Below are 16,007 nucleotides of genomic sequence, written 5' to 3'. Positions count from 1 at the left end.
TGCCTTCCTCTTCTGGATGTGCTCCAGATCAATCTCCCTCTCCTTAGCCCTGGCAATCATGGAATCCAAGGTAGGGCAAGCGGAAAAACTAACATGCTCCCGAATGTCAGCTCGTAGCATGTCATGGTAGCGGGTCCTCCTCATATCCTCATCACCCACATACTGGGGCACCAGCAATGCCCTCTCCCGGAACTTGGCGGTGATCTCCGCCACAGTCTTCGTATTCTACCTCATATCCAAAAACTCCCTGGCCAGCCACTGAAGCTCCACAGCTGGCGCAAACTCCGCCCTGAATCTGGTCACAAAGTCCGACCAAGTCATAGCCTCAACAGCCGAGGCTCCCAATGAGTCACCAACAAACTCCTACCAATCTCCAGCCCTGTCTCGCAAGCATCCTGCTGCATATCTCACCTTCGACCCCTATGGACAAAAGCTCGTCAGCTGTGCAGACTCAATGTCTGTGATCCATCTCCTAGCAGCAATGGGGTCTTTTACCCCATGGAAATCCGGCGCACCACTTCCACGGAAGTCCTTAAAGGACAGTGTGTGCGTACCCACCTGGCTAGACGCCATATCACTCTTGAATGATCGGAGACGATCCTCTATCAGCTCAACAATCCCCTCCTTGATCGACCCAAAGATGATAGGGGTCGACTCAAGGATGCCTCTCGTGATCTCAGACGCGATGAACTCGCATAGCCCGTCATCAACCTGCTCGGATCCCGAACCCAAGCCTGATCCTGATCCTAATCCGGAACCTCCTCCTCCAAGTCGTGTGGTCACCATGCTGAAAATACACGCATAAAAGTTAGGATCATACATATACTCGAGAGATCTAACACACTCTCCAAGGTTCCCAGTTTCATCTAGGCCCTCCTTGATTCGAGTACGGGTCCTCTGCTTTCAGTAGTACGGGCCCATACTACCTTCCGCATCTACCCGTGCTTTCCACAAGGATGGCTTCGACTTCACCAAGTCCCTTTACCGATACCCTTTCCACTAACCTCATCCTATGCTTCCCTAGGGCAATCTCCGACCTACCCTCCGCCATCAGCTGCACCAGGAGCCCCTACCATTTCCCCCCAACTAACTTGCAGATACTATTACACATCTGCTCCTTAGTTAGTTGGAAATAGCCAGAACCCCCATAGCACAAAGGAAGCAACATTTGTGCATCGAGTAACCAAATCAGGCATAACCTATACAGGCCATCCTACTGTTGACTAAACAGTCCTAGCATACAGCTCATACAACAGGCATATAAGGCATCCTCCTAGATCCTTAGCCCTAACTAGCATGCAATTATCAGAATCATATATCAGGCACCCAAGGCATCTTCCTAGATCCTTAGTCCTATTCTAGCATGCAATTCTGAATCAAAGCCATATAGTATAACATAACATGTATGGTTATCTTGGGGAAAACTTACTTGAGCCCGGCCGGTCGCATGCATCACACACCATATCTTTCTTAAAATCCTTCCGTTTAGATTTTTAGAAAACCATTTTATTGAAAAAATCTTTTAGCCCCTTAGTTTGAGTCCAGACACTCCAGAGGGCATTTCCGAATCCCTCAAACCAGGGCTCTGATACCAACTTGTAACGTCCCAAAATTCAAGTCCAAAAATTTCATTTTTAATTAAATTGTTCATAAAACATTCACTAGAAATTATTGAATCAACATATCATCTCATAAAATCAAGTATCATGTTTCAAACCCACAACATAAGCAAATAACATATCAGAGTACAATCCCAGAAAACACCGTGCAGAAAATCAAATGTGTGTGTGATGCCATGCTATGCCGTTGGCTCGTTCCCCTTACATAAAGAGGTACCTGAAACCAAAAACTGAAACCGTAAGCACAAAGCTTAGTGAGTTCCCCCATCATACCACATACCATACAATACCATCGGTATCTTTCAACCGGTAATCGTCATCGGTATCTTTCAACCGGTAACTGGGGACTATTCCACCCCCTACCACTAGCATTCAATAGCAAGATATAAGCACACAGTCAGGCATATCCGGGTACTGACCCACCCCTTGGTCCTAAGGACCTCTATCAGGGAAACTATCCCTATCATGTAACATATCATATAGATATAACTCATAACCAAATGCATACCAAACCAAGATAAATTATCACAAAGACAATTATCTTCTAAATACTCCTAATTGGTGGGCCAGCATTGTGGCCTTAGACCCACCCCTACTGGAAGGTAACTCACCTCATACAAGTAGCTGCTGATAATCAGTGCAGGAAACCTCCGTCCGCTGCTGCTCCGGAAATCCTCCGGCTACAAACCGCATAAACACTCAGTTAGAAACGGATCTCTATACTTAGGGTAAAATGACCATTTTACCCTCAACCGAGTCAAGTCAAAGTCAAAGTCAACTTCCAGTTGACCCGACTCGCTGAGTCCCTCACTCTCTACCCGTCCCCATCCGCGACCCTACTCGTCGAGTTGGGCCGACAACTCGACGGGTTCTTCTCCCATTCGAAAGCCACAAGGAAACTCATCCGACTCGCTGAGTCCGGGAACAACTCGTCGAGTCCCATGAGTAGATCTTCTATTCGCTTCCAAATCCTCACCAGAGCATCCTTTATGAGGATTTGGGTTTCTAGGACTATTGCTACGTGTTAAGTTGCTAATTCTGCGTGCGGATACGAAGGGTTGGACCGTTAACACCTAAACCCCTCTTACTCAGTAATAGTTCATAAGACTCGCCGAGTTTGAAGAACAACTCGTCGAGTTCCAGGCAATCTTCATAGGACTCGCCGAGTTGTTCATCCAACTCGCCGAGTCTGAGGCCATCTTCATAGAAGTCGCCGAGTTCCACTTTGGGACTCGCCGAGTCCCTTCGACCCATTTCCATATAGGCCAAATCTGAGACATGCAACGCTTCCAAACCATAGATCTATGTTCCTAGGGCATGCTTATCACGTAAAGTTGCAAACTTTACATGCATGCATGGCCCTACAAGCTCCAAAAGGCAAATCCAAGCTCTTTATGAGGTCATACACTCAATAGGGACTTCAACCACAGAAACTTTATACTTCTAATACGTCCATAATGTCTAGATCTGAAGTCCTTTTGGATCATAAAGCACAAACACATGGAGTTTGGTGTTTTACGGCTTGAAAACCACCAATTAGGGACAAAAGGGGATCTAATGAACTAGAGATCAAGGTAGGAACTTTTCTACCTGAATGGAAGCCTTTCACATAGTAGATTTCGGATCTACTTCCCCTCCTTGCACCCTTCAACCTTCTCCTCCTTCTTCTAAGCTCCAAGCTTCCTTCACAAAGCCAAAATCACTGACAAGAACAATATAGGGATGGGGTTTCGCTCTACAGCTCTTCTGGAAGTGTTAGGGGCAAGGGAGGCCGAGTTAGAGTTTTTAAATAGGGTGCACACTCCTGGATTAGGGTTTTTGTCCGAACAGCAGCTTACTCGCCGAGTCCAGGACCCGACTCGGCGAGTCCACAACTTAAACCCCGTGCCCCTTCCCGCTTCTACTCGGCTAGTCGATCCTTTGACTCGCCGAGTCCAAGGCCAAGATGCAAAATGCACAAAGAATTAAATAAAAGAATACGTACCAAGAACCTGGTGCTACATGATGCCTTAGCCTAGGGATTTTGCTGCTAGGAGATGCTTGAGAGTGAATAGATAGCAGCGAGGAGCTTATGAGAGATCTGCTATAGAGTAGACTATGTGTACAGAGAGAGTAGAGTACTTGGGGTTTGGCATCCTAGGAGGAGGACTTGGGGTGAATATTGATGCAGTGTGGAGGGTAGTATTGGGCCCGTACTACCGAAGGCACTGGATCAATGTGCAACCCAAGTAAGAATCCTTAGGGTACCAGGGATCAAGTAGGATTGGGATATCAAGTGTGTGTACACTCTATTGAGTCTCTAATATCTTGTGTTATATTTCAGAGAGACATCATGGTTGGGACACGCCACAGGCCAGGGACTAGCGAGGGGGTGTGAACGATGAGGAGCTCCGCCAGATGATTCATGATGAGTTTGCTGCTGCCATTCGTGCTGAGATTCCAGAGATGTTCGGATCTATCAAGACCACATTGATTGAGACTTTTGATGAGCGGTATCCTGCTCTTACTAATGTTGTTGTTGCAGCCACTACAGCCGTTGCTGCTGCCAGGCCGCAGGGGGTGACACGTTGTTGTACCGGGAGTTCAGCAACACGAAGCCACCAGAGTTTGATGGGACTCAGGATCCGATAGCCGTAATGAGGTCGATCTCTGACATTGAGGGGTGCTTCTACACATGTTCATGTCCGGAGCATCTGAGAGTTCGGTTCGCGCTGAACCAGCTCCGCTTGTGTGACAACCCGAAATTTCCATTATGAACAAACCATATCAAGACAATAGAGCATAGAACAGTTTCAGTGACATTCCAGACTTCGGGTATAAGTTTGGCAGTTTTTCAGGATTTACACTTAAGGAGATATCAGGAGAGTGGTTGCACTAGGGTTTTGTGCAACACTGTTATTCCAACACTCGGTTATATTAGAAATCATCTCAGGAATAAAAATATTTTCTGCCAAAAATATCTCAGGACTATAAATAGATTTCTGAACCAAATAATTCATTAGTTACATTTCCAATTAGAGAAAAGCCAAATTCTCTCTCACGGATCTTCGGGTTTTTATCCCAAAACGTGAGTACTTCAATCTAGTTGTATTATATAGCTTAGATTATGCTTAATAACATCAAAATCACGACAGAACAACAAGATCTGTGAGTTTACTCCCCAAGAACATCTTGCAAAGTAAACTCCTTTTCGAAAGCCAAATGAGACCTAGTCCTCCCTTAAGCCATGAAACTAGTTTGGACTAGTACACTAACTAGTTTAGGGACAGAAAACAAACTCAAACAAACAAGATTTGAGAGTTTACTCCCCAAGAACATCTTGGAGAGTAAACTCCATTTGGAGAGTAAACTCCATGTTAAGGGCCCAATAGTGTCCCAATGTCCCTCAAAGCCTTGGAAATGAACCTTGAGACTACCCATGACATGTTTAGACATCCAAAACAAATAAAATCAAGGGTTGAAAGTGAGTTCACGGCCAAGGAAGTTCTTGGGCCGTGAACTCCATTTTAGGGTGTCAAAATGCCCTAGATGCCACCCTTAAGCCAAGAGACTATCATAGCTTTTACCTTGATGTGTCTAAGACTCAAAACAACCAAAATACCAACACCCACAAGTGTTTACGGCCGCAAACACATGACCAAATGGTCCATGGGCCGTAAACTCAAGTTAGGGGTGTTTTGATGCCACAAACACTTCCAAGGGCTTAGGCATGAATTTAGAATGCTTCCTTATGATCTTTAGGACCCCCATAAGTATATTTGGCCATGAGTTTACGGTAGTAAACTCATTTGGGCCGTGAAAACCTCAAAAACTCCAAAGAAGGTGGTCTTTCTCATCCTATGCTAGAGCTAATGTCCCTAAATCATTCCCTAGCTTTCATACTTACACAAACCCATGAGTTACCATGAGTTTACAGCCGTAAACTCCCTTGGGCCATGAACTCATGGTAGTAAACTCATAAGTGTGCCCTTATACCTTCCTATGTTGAGTCACATGTGATTCCAACACTTGGTCAAGGTGTTTCCTAGTCCCAGAAGGTGTTATCTTTCATATAGTTGTTATAAACACTTTATTCATCTCATTATGTGCCCTTAAATATCATTTAGGACTTATTGTGTCTCGGGACTTCATTCGTGGAACTTCTCATCCCTACACGCGTACCCGCTAGAACCACTCACAACAGGTGAGTTCATACCCCTTAATCAATGTTTTAAATGATTTTAAACGTTTTAATGGGGGGAATACAAGTAGAAAACAGTATGTTATTAAATCAATCTTATGTATTTTGTAACTGTGTTTTCACTCAGTAGATTTCACATATTTTAAAAGGTGACACATGAAGTGGTTTTCTATCTTAAAATACCTTGATAACAAAAGTATTAGTTTTGAAATGTTTATTAAAATGACATCAAGTCATTCCTAATTATTGTTCAAAACTCCTAGATATCTTGCAAAACCATTATTTTACCTTCTTGAATCAAACTATACTTATGCGCATATGTTCATTTATATGTTAGAGATTATAGTTTTCATCCTTCGTTCAGTTTCCCACACCCTGGTGTATCGAGGGTTCATAAATCTACTTGAACAATCACTTACTTTCCAGTTAATTATCATAGGGATAGTTAGAAGAAACAAAACATTATTACTACTACAAGGAATCACACAAGAGTCAGTTCATTCATGAGTCTATACCAATACCTTACATGATACATGAGTACACGTACATAGGAATACATGATACATGAATATGTTTACATACACTTACCTGTTACATGAACACACTTACATGAATACCATACAGGAACACTTCTACATAGGTGCCTTATCATGTATTCACTTACCTGGATACTTGTACTTAGAACTACGTGGATGATTTATTAGTACTTACTGTGTAAATTATCTTTCCTATCCCGGTTCAATGGGATAGCTCGGTGGGACTTACCATTCCGAACCCCACTGATTAGCACCATTGGTCGATGACCATCTACGGAGGTCTAAGGTTACTACTTATACTAGGTAGATCGATGATCGGGGCTAACCCCTCCACCCACCTGCTGCTGCTACAGAGGACAAGTGGACAATCTTCGATTGTTCATTAGGTTATATCTTTCGCTTATTGCGATGTTGTGTTACTCCTAGTACCCAGCGATGACACTTACATTAATACTTGTTCTGGATAATCTTCGGATGTTCATTAGGTTACATATTTCGCTTAATGCGATGTTGTGTTAGTCCTAGTACCCAGTGACAACACTTATAGTAGTACAAATTACATTGATACTTGTTCTGGACAATCTTCGGATGTTCATTAGGTTACATATTTCGCTTAATGCGATGTTGTGTTAGTCCTAGTACCCAGTGACAACACTTACAGTAGTACATTTTCCTGTTTACTTTATTTTCTGATACTTTCACATAAACGATGAGTTAGACTAAGTACTTTAGTACTAAACAATTGAAGGAAAAACTATCATTTTACTTACAAAACATTCGGGTCTTGGTAGAAGACTACATTTCATACTTATAGAAAGCAAGGGATTTTCTAGGGTTTTTCATGCTTACATCAACATTTTCATTAAAGGTTTACATGGCCTTCATAATATATTTTCATAAGCCAGACAATGACACCTTAATTACTTATGAATTCACCAGCTTTAAAGCTGATACTCGCTTTCAAAATAACTTGTATTCTCAGGTCATCAGTTAGACAGGTGCGATGGCCAGGTTTTTGAGAAGATGGAGCACAGACAAGACTCGCCTTATTTTGATTATTCATTTTATTGTTGTACATTATGAAATAACACACATGTATTAAAACTCTACTTATAATGCAATGGATGATGTTGTTGCTTGTTTATTATATTACACTGTTGTGATACCGTACATGACGTCCTCCGCCCCTGAACGTTTCCGTCATTCGTGGTTTTGGGGTGTGACAGCTTGGGGGCGAAGGACTGGTGGAAGTTTGTGACAGCGCATTATTCTTCTGCAGAGCTTGTTACGGTGACCTGGGAGAGGTTCACTGCTATGTTTTGTGATGAGTACGTTCCCCCGGTGGAAAGGGAGCGTTTGGCCCAGGAGTTCTTGACCCTCAAGTAGGGTACTGATTCTGTTACTGTGATCACCAGGATGTTCCATGAGAGGGCGATGTTTTTCCCTGAGCATGTGTCTACCGAGCAGGCATGTATGAGTCGGTATCTAAGTATTCTAAGGAGGGATATACGAGAGCTCATGGAGAACTCAACGTACCAGACATTTTCTGAGCTTTAGGCAAATTCTCGGAGGAGGGAGATTGAGCTCGAGACTCAGGCCAGGGAGGAGGCGGAGTCTCAGGGGAGGGATCGGCGACCGACACAGTCCCATCCAGCTGCCAAGCGGGCTAAGCCCGCCGATTCGAGATCATGGAACCAGAAGGGACGCACTTGTGGCAAGTGCGGCAAGAGTCGTGAGGGGGTGTGCAGAGCAGGGTCTTGCTACAAGTGTGGCAAGGAGAGGCACATGGCCAAGGATTTCCCCAAGGGGTTTGCAGTTTGTTTTCACTGCAACTAGACTAGACACCGGCAGGCCGAGTGTCCACAGTTACGAGGGCCAGCTCAGGGAGCTTCTCAGGGATCTGTCCCTACTACTGTTCGAGCTACGGAGAGTCGGCCGGTGAAGGCCGAGGCGCCAAAGGCTCGTGGGAGAGCCTTCCAGTTAACAGCGGAGGAGGTCCACGCAGCGCCAGATGTTGTGGCTGGTATGTATTCTTTCATCTGTTTATTTTGAGTTTGTGGTGTTATGCTTATATTGTGATATGCGTAGGTACATTTCTTGTGTGTTCTATACCTACTTTGGTGTTATTTGACTCGGGTGCTAGTCGGTCTTTTGTGTCGTTAGCCTTTAGTCAGCACATCAATATTCATCAAGAGGTGTTGAGTCGACCTTTGCGAGTTTCCATAGCTGACGAGAGAGCAGTGTATGCCACTGATGTGATTCGAGGATGTGTACTTGATATCTTCGACGTTGGGTTTCTGATTGATTTGGTCCCGATTGCTATGGGAGATGTCTGTGCCATTGTGGGCATGGACTGGTTGAGTAGATTTGGAGTGGTTACCGACTGCGAGCGACAACTCATGACCACACGAGACCCTAGTGGGGGAGTTCTTACGGTTTATGGCGAGGGTACCCATTCTGGGTCGGCATTTTGTTCAGCCGCGAGAGTGAGGCAGAGTCTACAGCAGGGTTGTAGTGGGTTTGTGGCTTATGTGGTGGATACGAGGGTAGGTGCATAGAGACCGAGGTCGGTCGATGAGGTCCCGATAGTGCATGAGTTCCCGGATGTTTTCCCCAAGTAGTTGTCGGGTGTACCTCCCGAGAGGCAGGTGGAGTTCCGTATCGATTTGGTTCCGGGGGCAACACCTATCGCCAAGGCGCCCTATCACCTTGCACCTCCAGAGATGCAGGAGTTATCCTCGCAGCTTCATGAGCTGTTGGGAAAGGGGTTTATACGGCTGAGTAGCTCGCCATTGGGAGCGCCGATCCTTTTTGTCAAGAAAAAGGATGGTTCACACCGGATGTGCATTGATTACCAGGAGTTGAACAAGCTGACGGTCAAGAACCGTTACCCCTTACCGAGGATCGACGGTTTGTTCAATCAGTTGCAGGGAGCATCTTGGTTCTCCAACATTGATTTGAGGTCTGGATATCATCAGATGAGGGTGTGTGATGAGGATATCCAGAAGACAACGTTCAGGACTCGTTACGAGCATTACGAGTTCGTGGTGATGCCTTTCGGGCTCACCAATGCACCGGCGGCGTTCATGGATCTCATGAACAGGGTGTGTAGGCCGATGTTGGATCGATCGTTGATCATGTTCATTGATGATATATTGGTGTATTTGAGATCTAGAGAGCAGCATGAGGAGCATTTGAGGGAGATCCTCGGAGTTCTGAGATCAGAGAGGCTTTACGCCAAATTCTCCAAGTGTGATTTCTGGTTACAAGAGGTCCAGTTTTTGGGACACCTCGTCAACCAGAATGGGATATTGGTCGATCCGGCCAAGATTGAGGCGGTGATGAGTTGGGAGGTGCCGAGATCCCCTTCGGATATCAGGAGTTTCCTAGGGTTGACTGGTTATTATCGGAGATTCATCCAGGATTTCTCCAGGATTGCTGTTCCTCTCACCAGACTGACCCGGAAGGGCGTGACTTTCAGTTGGGGCCCGGAGCAGCAGGCCTCATTCAAGACACTTCGCCAGAGATTGTGCGAAGCCCCAGTGTTGGCCCTTCCAGAGGGAATGGAGGACTTTTTGGTATATTATGACACGTCGATATCGGGACTGGGTGCGGTGCTGATGCAGAGAGGGCATGTGATAGTATACGTATTGAGGCAGTTGAAGCCTCATGATACGAGGTATCCTACTCACGATTTGGAGTTGGGGGCTGTAGTGTTTTCCCTCAAGATCTGGCATCACTATTTGTATGGGGTTGGACGTACCATATACACGGACCACAAGAGTTTGAAGTATCTGATGGATCAACCCAACCTGAACATGCATCAGAGGAGATGGTTGGATGTGGTAAAGGATTATGAGTGTGAGATCCTGTACCACCCGGGCAAGGCTAATGTGGTAGCCAATGCCTTGAGTCGCAGGGCAGAGATTGCCCCTTTGCGAGATGTTTGTCTGAGGTTGACTGTGATGACTCCGGTGTTGGACACCATTCGGGAGGCCCAGGTAGAGGCCATGAGACCGGAGAACCGCAAGCGAGAGCGGTTGATCGAATAAATATTTGAGTTCATTGTCGATAGTCGGGGGCTTATGACTTTCCAGGGCCGGATTTGGGTGCCATTTGAGGGCGGGGCACGTGCCATTTTGATGGAGGAGGCATAAAGGTCGACGTTTTCGATCCATCCCGGAGCCACTAAGATGTATTTGGACCTGAAAAGAGACTATTGGTGGCCCTGTATGAAGAGGGATGTGGCATGGTTTGTAGAGAGGTGCTTGACCTGTCGCAGGGTTAAGGCTGAGCACCAGTGTCCACATGGCAAGTTGCAGCTGCTTGAGGTTCCCCATTGGAAGTGGGAATAGATTTCCATGGATTTTATCACCAAATTGCCGAGGACTGCGAGAGGCGTCGATGCAATTTGGGTGATCGTCGACCGGCTGACAAAGGGCCCTCATTTTCTTGCTATCAGCGAGAGCTCTTCTGCAGAGAGGCTGGCATAGGTGTATGTGAGAGAGGTGGTATCGCGACATGGTGTACTGATCTTGATTGTGTCAGATCGAGATGTGTGTTTCACTTCCAGGTTCTGGTGGAAGTTCCATGAGGAGTTGGGTACTAGGCTGCACTTCAGTACCGCTTACCACCCACAGACGAACGGACAGAGTGAGTGGACGATTCAGACGCTCGAGGACATGCTTCGGGCATGTGTGTTGGACTTCGGAGGGAGTTGGGATACATATCTGCCTTTGGCTGAGTTTTCCTATAACAACAGCCACCATTCGAGCATTGGTATGCCTCCCTTTGAGTTGTTGTGTCGGAGGAGGTGTCGGACTCCCATCTGTTGGGGAGAGGTAGGGCAGCGAGTGATGGGCAGCACTGAGATAGTGCTTCAGACGATAGAGTAGATACAGCAGGTTAGACAGAGGTTGCTGATGGCCCAGAGTCGCCAGAAGAGTTACGCGGATAGGCGTCGATCCGAGCTCGAGTTTCAGGTTGGAGATTTTGTACTCCTGAAAGTGTCTCCTTGGAAATGAGTGATCCGATTTAGGAAAAGGGGCAAGTTGGGGCCCCAGTACATTGGACCGTTCAGGGTGATCGCGAGGGTGGGCAGGGTAGCATATCGATTGGAGCTACCTGCGGAGTTAAGCCAGATTCATGATACCTTCCACGTGTCTTAGCTGAGGAAGTGTATAGCTGACGAGTCGGCAGTGGTGCCGTTGGAGGATATCCAGGTGGACGCAGGGCTGAATTATGTTGGGAGACCGATCACGATCTTGGACCGGAAAGTCAAGGTTCTGAGGAACAAGGAGGTGCCTCTGGTTCAGTTCCAGTGGCAACATCGAAAGAGGTCCGAGCTGACTTGGGATACGGAGTCAGAGATGTGGGAGCAGCATCCGGAGTTGTTTTCGGTATGAGACCTCGAGGGCGAAGTCTGGTTCTAGTGGGGGAGAATTGTAACATCCTGAAATCCAGGTAAAGCTATTTAACCGTTCCATTTTGTCAAGTTGTCAATATTGGTCCCTTGAGAGAGTTCTTGTAGCAAATGAGTACATTGGGCGTACTGGGGAGTACGATGCGCTTAATTTGGACGCGGACTCGCCTGGGTACGCTGGGCGTACCCAGGGTTACGCTGGGCGTAACGGATTCAGATGCAAACCCTAAATGTTTGGCTTGTGTACTATTTAAAGGATGCTAAGGCTCATTTCTCAGCCTCCATATCAGAGAGTGAAACCCTAAGAGAGAGAGAGGCTTCCATCGTCCTTAGCTTGAGTGTGTGTGTTTTGGAGATAAAAGTTTCTTGGTGTGTTAGTGAAGAAGAAGGAGAAGAACTTATGGAGGCTAGGGCTTGAAGTGCAAGTTTGGATCTGAGATCTTCAAAGAAAGGAGCTTCACCTAGAGGTATAAAGTTCAAAACTATTCTCTTTATTTGGTTTGATGTTGCATGGACCATTTCTAGGGTTAAAAGTCCCAAAGGTGGAGACTTTATGAGTGTGATGTACTCCATGGACCTAGATCTGTCCCATTTCAGTGGTATTTGTGTTATAGATCCATAAAATTTCCATCTTGGTCGTTGTTATGAGGTCATGCTTGAGTTATGAGCTTTCTAGAGTTGGGAAATGGAATGTTATGGGTGTTAGTGACTTGTCCAGCCATGCAAAGGCTTAAAGTCACCAACTTTATGGATTAAGAGGCTTAGAAATGGTCAGATCTAGAAGTTGGATGTGGGTCTTAACTGTTTAAGACCTCAAGAGCTTAGAGTCTGAAACTGGGAGTTACGCGGGGCGTAATCCCAGTACGCGCGTAAGGGGTCGCGCACCCCGTTTCTGTGAGGACACCGAGTACGCCCATCGTACATGGTTGGTATGCGCAGCGTAACCCGGAGAGTTGGCTTTTGTTGACTTCTAGGGTTTGGTCAACTTTAGGGTCTTTGAGCCATGAGAGGGGTAAAATGGTCTTTTATCCTTCTGAGAGTACTAAGAGAGGGAAAGTCTATCCTTGAGAGATGTATGGATTTAGAGTGTTGATTTCATATGATTAGGCGGAGGCTAGACCAGATTTTACAGAGTTCGAGATTATCGAGTTACCCGAGGTGAGTCGCCTCACTATACTTTACCTAGAGTGGTAATTAGAGTTATGAGACAAAGTATTTGTATGTTTTTGCATGATGAGATTTCTATGTGATTTATGTTATGTATGTTATAGAGTTACAGAGTTAGGACTGTAAGGTCCACAAAGTTAGGGCCAGAGGGCCCACAGAGTTATGGGACCGGAGGGTCCCACTAAGACACATTAACTAGAGGGTCAAACAGAGTTATAGCCTCGAGTGGCTAATATTTGTTGTGTGTAGTATTTTGGGGAACTCACTACACATTTATGCTTACAGTGTTATTTTATGTGTTTCAGGTACCAGTGAGTATCGCGGGAAAGCGCCGACTTGATCAGTACACACTTGAGGAGCTTTTACATATTATGATCTTGGGATGCGATGTTATGAATTGATTATGTGATACAATGATATTTTTATAACAATTATGAATGAAAGTGTGGTTTTAAAATGTGTAAAATTATTTGACAATTTGGGTGTTACATAAGCCTATGTCACTAAGCTCAATTAGGCTCGCGAGCCTAAACGAGCTTTTATATAATATAATTTATTGTTATTTTTATATATTAAAATAAAATTATATTTGCGGAGTTAGGAATTTATGGTATTAATAAACGAGCTTCTTAACGAGACCGAGCTGAGCTTAAGCTTAAGCTTATTTAGGCACGTCAAACAAAAAACGAGTCGAGTCCGAGCTCGAGCCGAGCTTGTATAATTATTTACGAGCTCGAGCCGAGCTCAGTACAAGAAAACTCGAATCGAGCCGAGCTCAAGCTCGAGCCTCGTATAACTTAAATGAGCCCGGGCCGGGCCTAACCAGACTCGGGCTCGGCTCGGCTTGTTTGCACCCCTAGCCACATGTTTATTTATTTTCAGTCAAATGATTCTAAAATTTCAAATTCCAACATAGTAAGTTTTTTTTCTTTTGTTTTTTGAATGGCTCCAACATATTAAGTAACAAGAAGCACAAATTTATTTCTGTTTTGTTCAAATATCTAACATTTTAATTAATTTTATAAATATAGATATCTGAAATAAATATAATCAATTCTATCCTAAAAATGAACTATTGAAAAAGGAAGCGTAATTTTAATGGGTGAAGACTCAGAGTCAATAAATGTTGTAGATTTTAAGGACATTCCAATATTACATAATAAAAATAATAATAAAATGGCTGTTCTAAAGATCAGATACTAATAAAATATAATATATTAAAAAATGGATAACGGTAATAAACATTTTTAAATCGAGAGAAATTAATTTTAAAGACTTGGTTAATTAGACAGGAACATGAAATGAAAACACAGCTTCCTAAAATTCACATGGAGTGCATGTGGGTTTGACTCGTGATAAACCTTCAAGATTTGTGTAATATAACTTTTAGAAATAATAATAATAATAAAACACCGTCTCAATAATTTTGAAATCATTTCACCTGATCAAATAAAAAAAAATAAAATAAAAAATAATCATTGTAGGTGTAAACTACAACATGAAAAAGAATAACTCCGGTAAAAAGAATAAAAGAAAATCGTAATCAGTTAATATTAAATAATTCCGTTTTATCTAAAATATATTATTTCTATTTTCTCTTAAAAATAATAAAAATAAAATAACAGACTTTGCAATTTGCATGACGTAGGCAGAGGATGATTTTGTAGACTAATGTGAACAAGTGTTACCACAAAATGTAATTAAAGTTTGTTATAATATGTGATTAATTCAAAGCGTTGAAATGTGAATCCATCGAAAAATGTAATAAAAATAAATAAATAAATTGTAGACAAAATGCAAAGCACTCAACTTGAATTAAATTAAAAATTAATAAAAAATACAGTTAATAACTAGGGTAATAAAACTTCAAAGAAATAGCGGCGTTTCAAGCTCAATTGTGTTTTCTTTAGACCCTTGAGATTCTGTAACATATTCATCTAGCCCCCTCTTGAGACAAACTATATCATAAAAAAGTGACCCTACAAATGTGACAATTTTTCACCCAATCACACCTTGTAAGCTTGTTTCTTGTGGATCAGGATATACATTCGGTGCTTTTCATTCGATTTAGTGCTACGAAAAAAGACAAAAAATGATATTGAATTAAACAAAATAATTGATCAATTACAATAGTTACATGTTATGTATAAATTTTTGTTTGAATCAACTTCAACTTCAACTACAACTACAAGTAGCAATTTAATGTCATAAAAGGAAGAGTTTATTCTATAAATTTTGTTGAAATGGTTTAGATGTGTCTTTAAAATAAACAATGTTATTACACACATGTGTTATTACTATATGTATGTTTTACTTCATTTTGATCATCTACATTATCACTATGGTCTATGGAGGCATGAGTGTTACATAAATAATAGTATGTATTTTTTGAGTGTTTATGAAGCTGATTTTTTATGACAAAAGTTGGTCTAGAAGTCTAGATTTTAAAGTTTTGGAAAGATTTTGTTGCAAAAAATGAAGGGTTGATGTTATAATTATGGATAAAACACATGGGGGTCAGTTGTATATTCCTTGATAAATAATGGATCACATGTTGACAGACAATGAGGCCTAGTTGTAAATGGGTGGGGACCCGTTGGACCCGCGTTTTGGACGGCGCGTGTGGAGATAGTTGACGCCCTTACACATGATACAACCGACGGGTCACCACTCACCGGTGTGCCTTTTCTTTTATGTTGTATGTATTTAGAAAGTATTTATTTCATAAATATAGAGAGGGTTAACATCATAATCAAAACAACTTATTGTTTTGCTTATAAAATATTATTTAAAAAAAAAAAGTAACAGATAGTTATTTTAACGGCAATACTATTAAAATGATAGTAGTTTGTGAATACAAAAATATAGTTGTTTATTTAGAAATAATTTTTTATATTTTAATGAAATCTAGTGTTATATAAAATAAATAGTAATTTATAAAAAAGAAAAAAACTATAATTTATATATAAAAAAACGATATATGGGTATTTTTAAACTAACATAGGAAAGCATTCCAACATGCATTTTTTTAATAATGTTTTTTTAAGCATGGACATTAGCAAGAAGCTAAATGAACAATTTCA

This window comes from Lactuca sativa, chromosome 5 (assembly GCF_002870075.4).
Source record: "Lactuca sativa cultivar Salinas chromosome 5, Lsat_Salinas_v11, whole genome shotgun sequence".
NCBI lineage: Eukaryota > Viridiplantae > Streptophyta > Magnoliopsida > Asterales > Asteraceae > Lactuca > Lactuca sativa.
Note: the sequence above shows the minus strand (reverse complement) of the source record.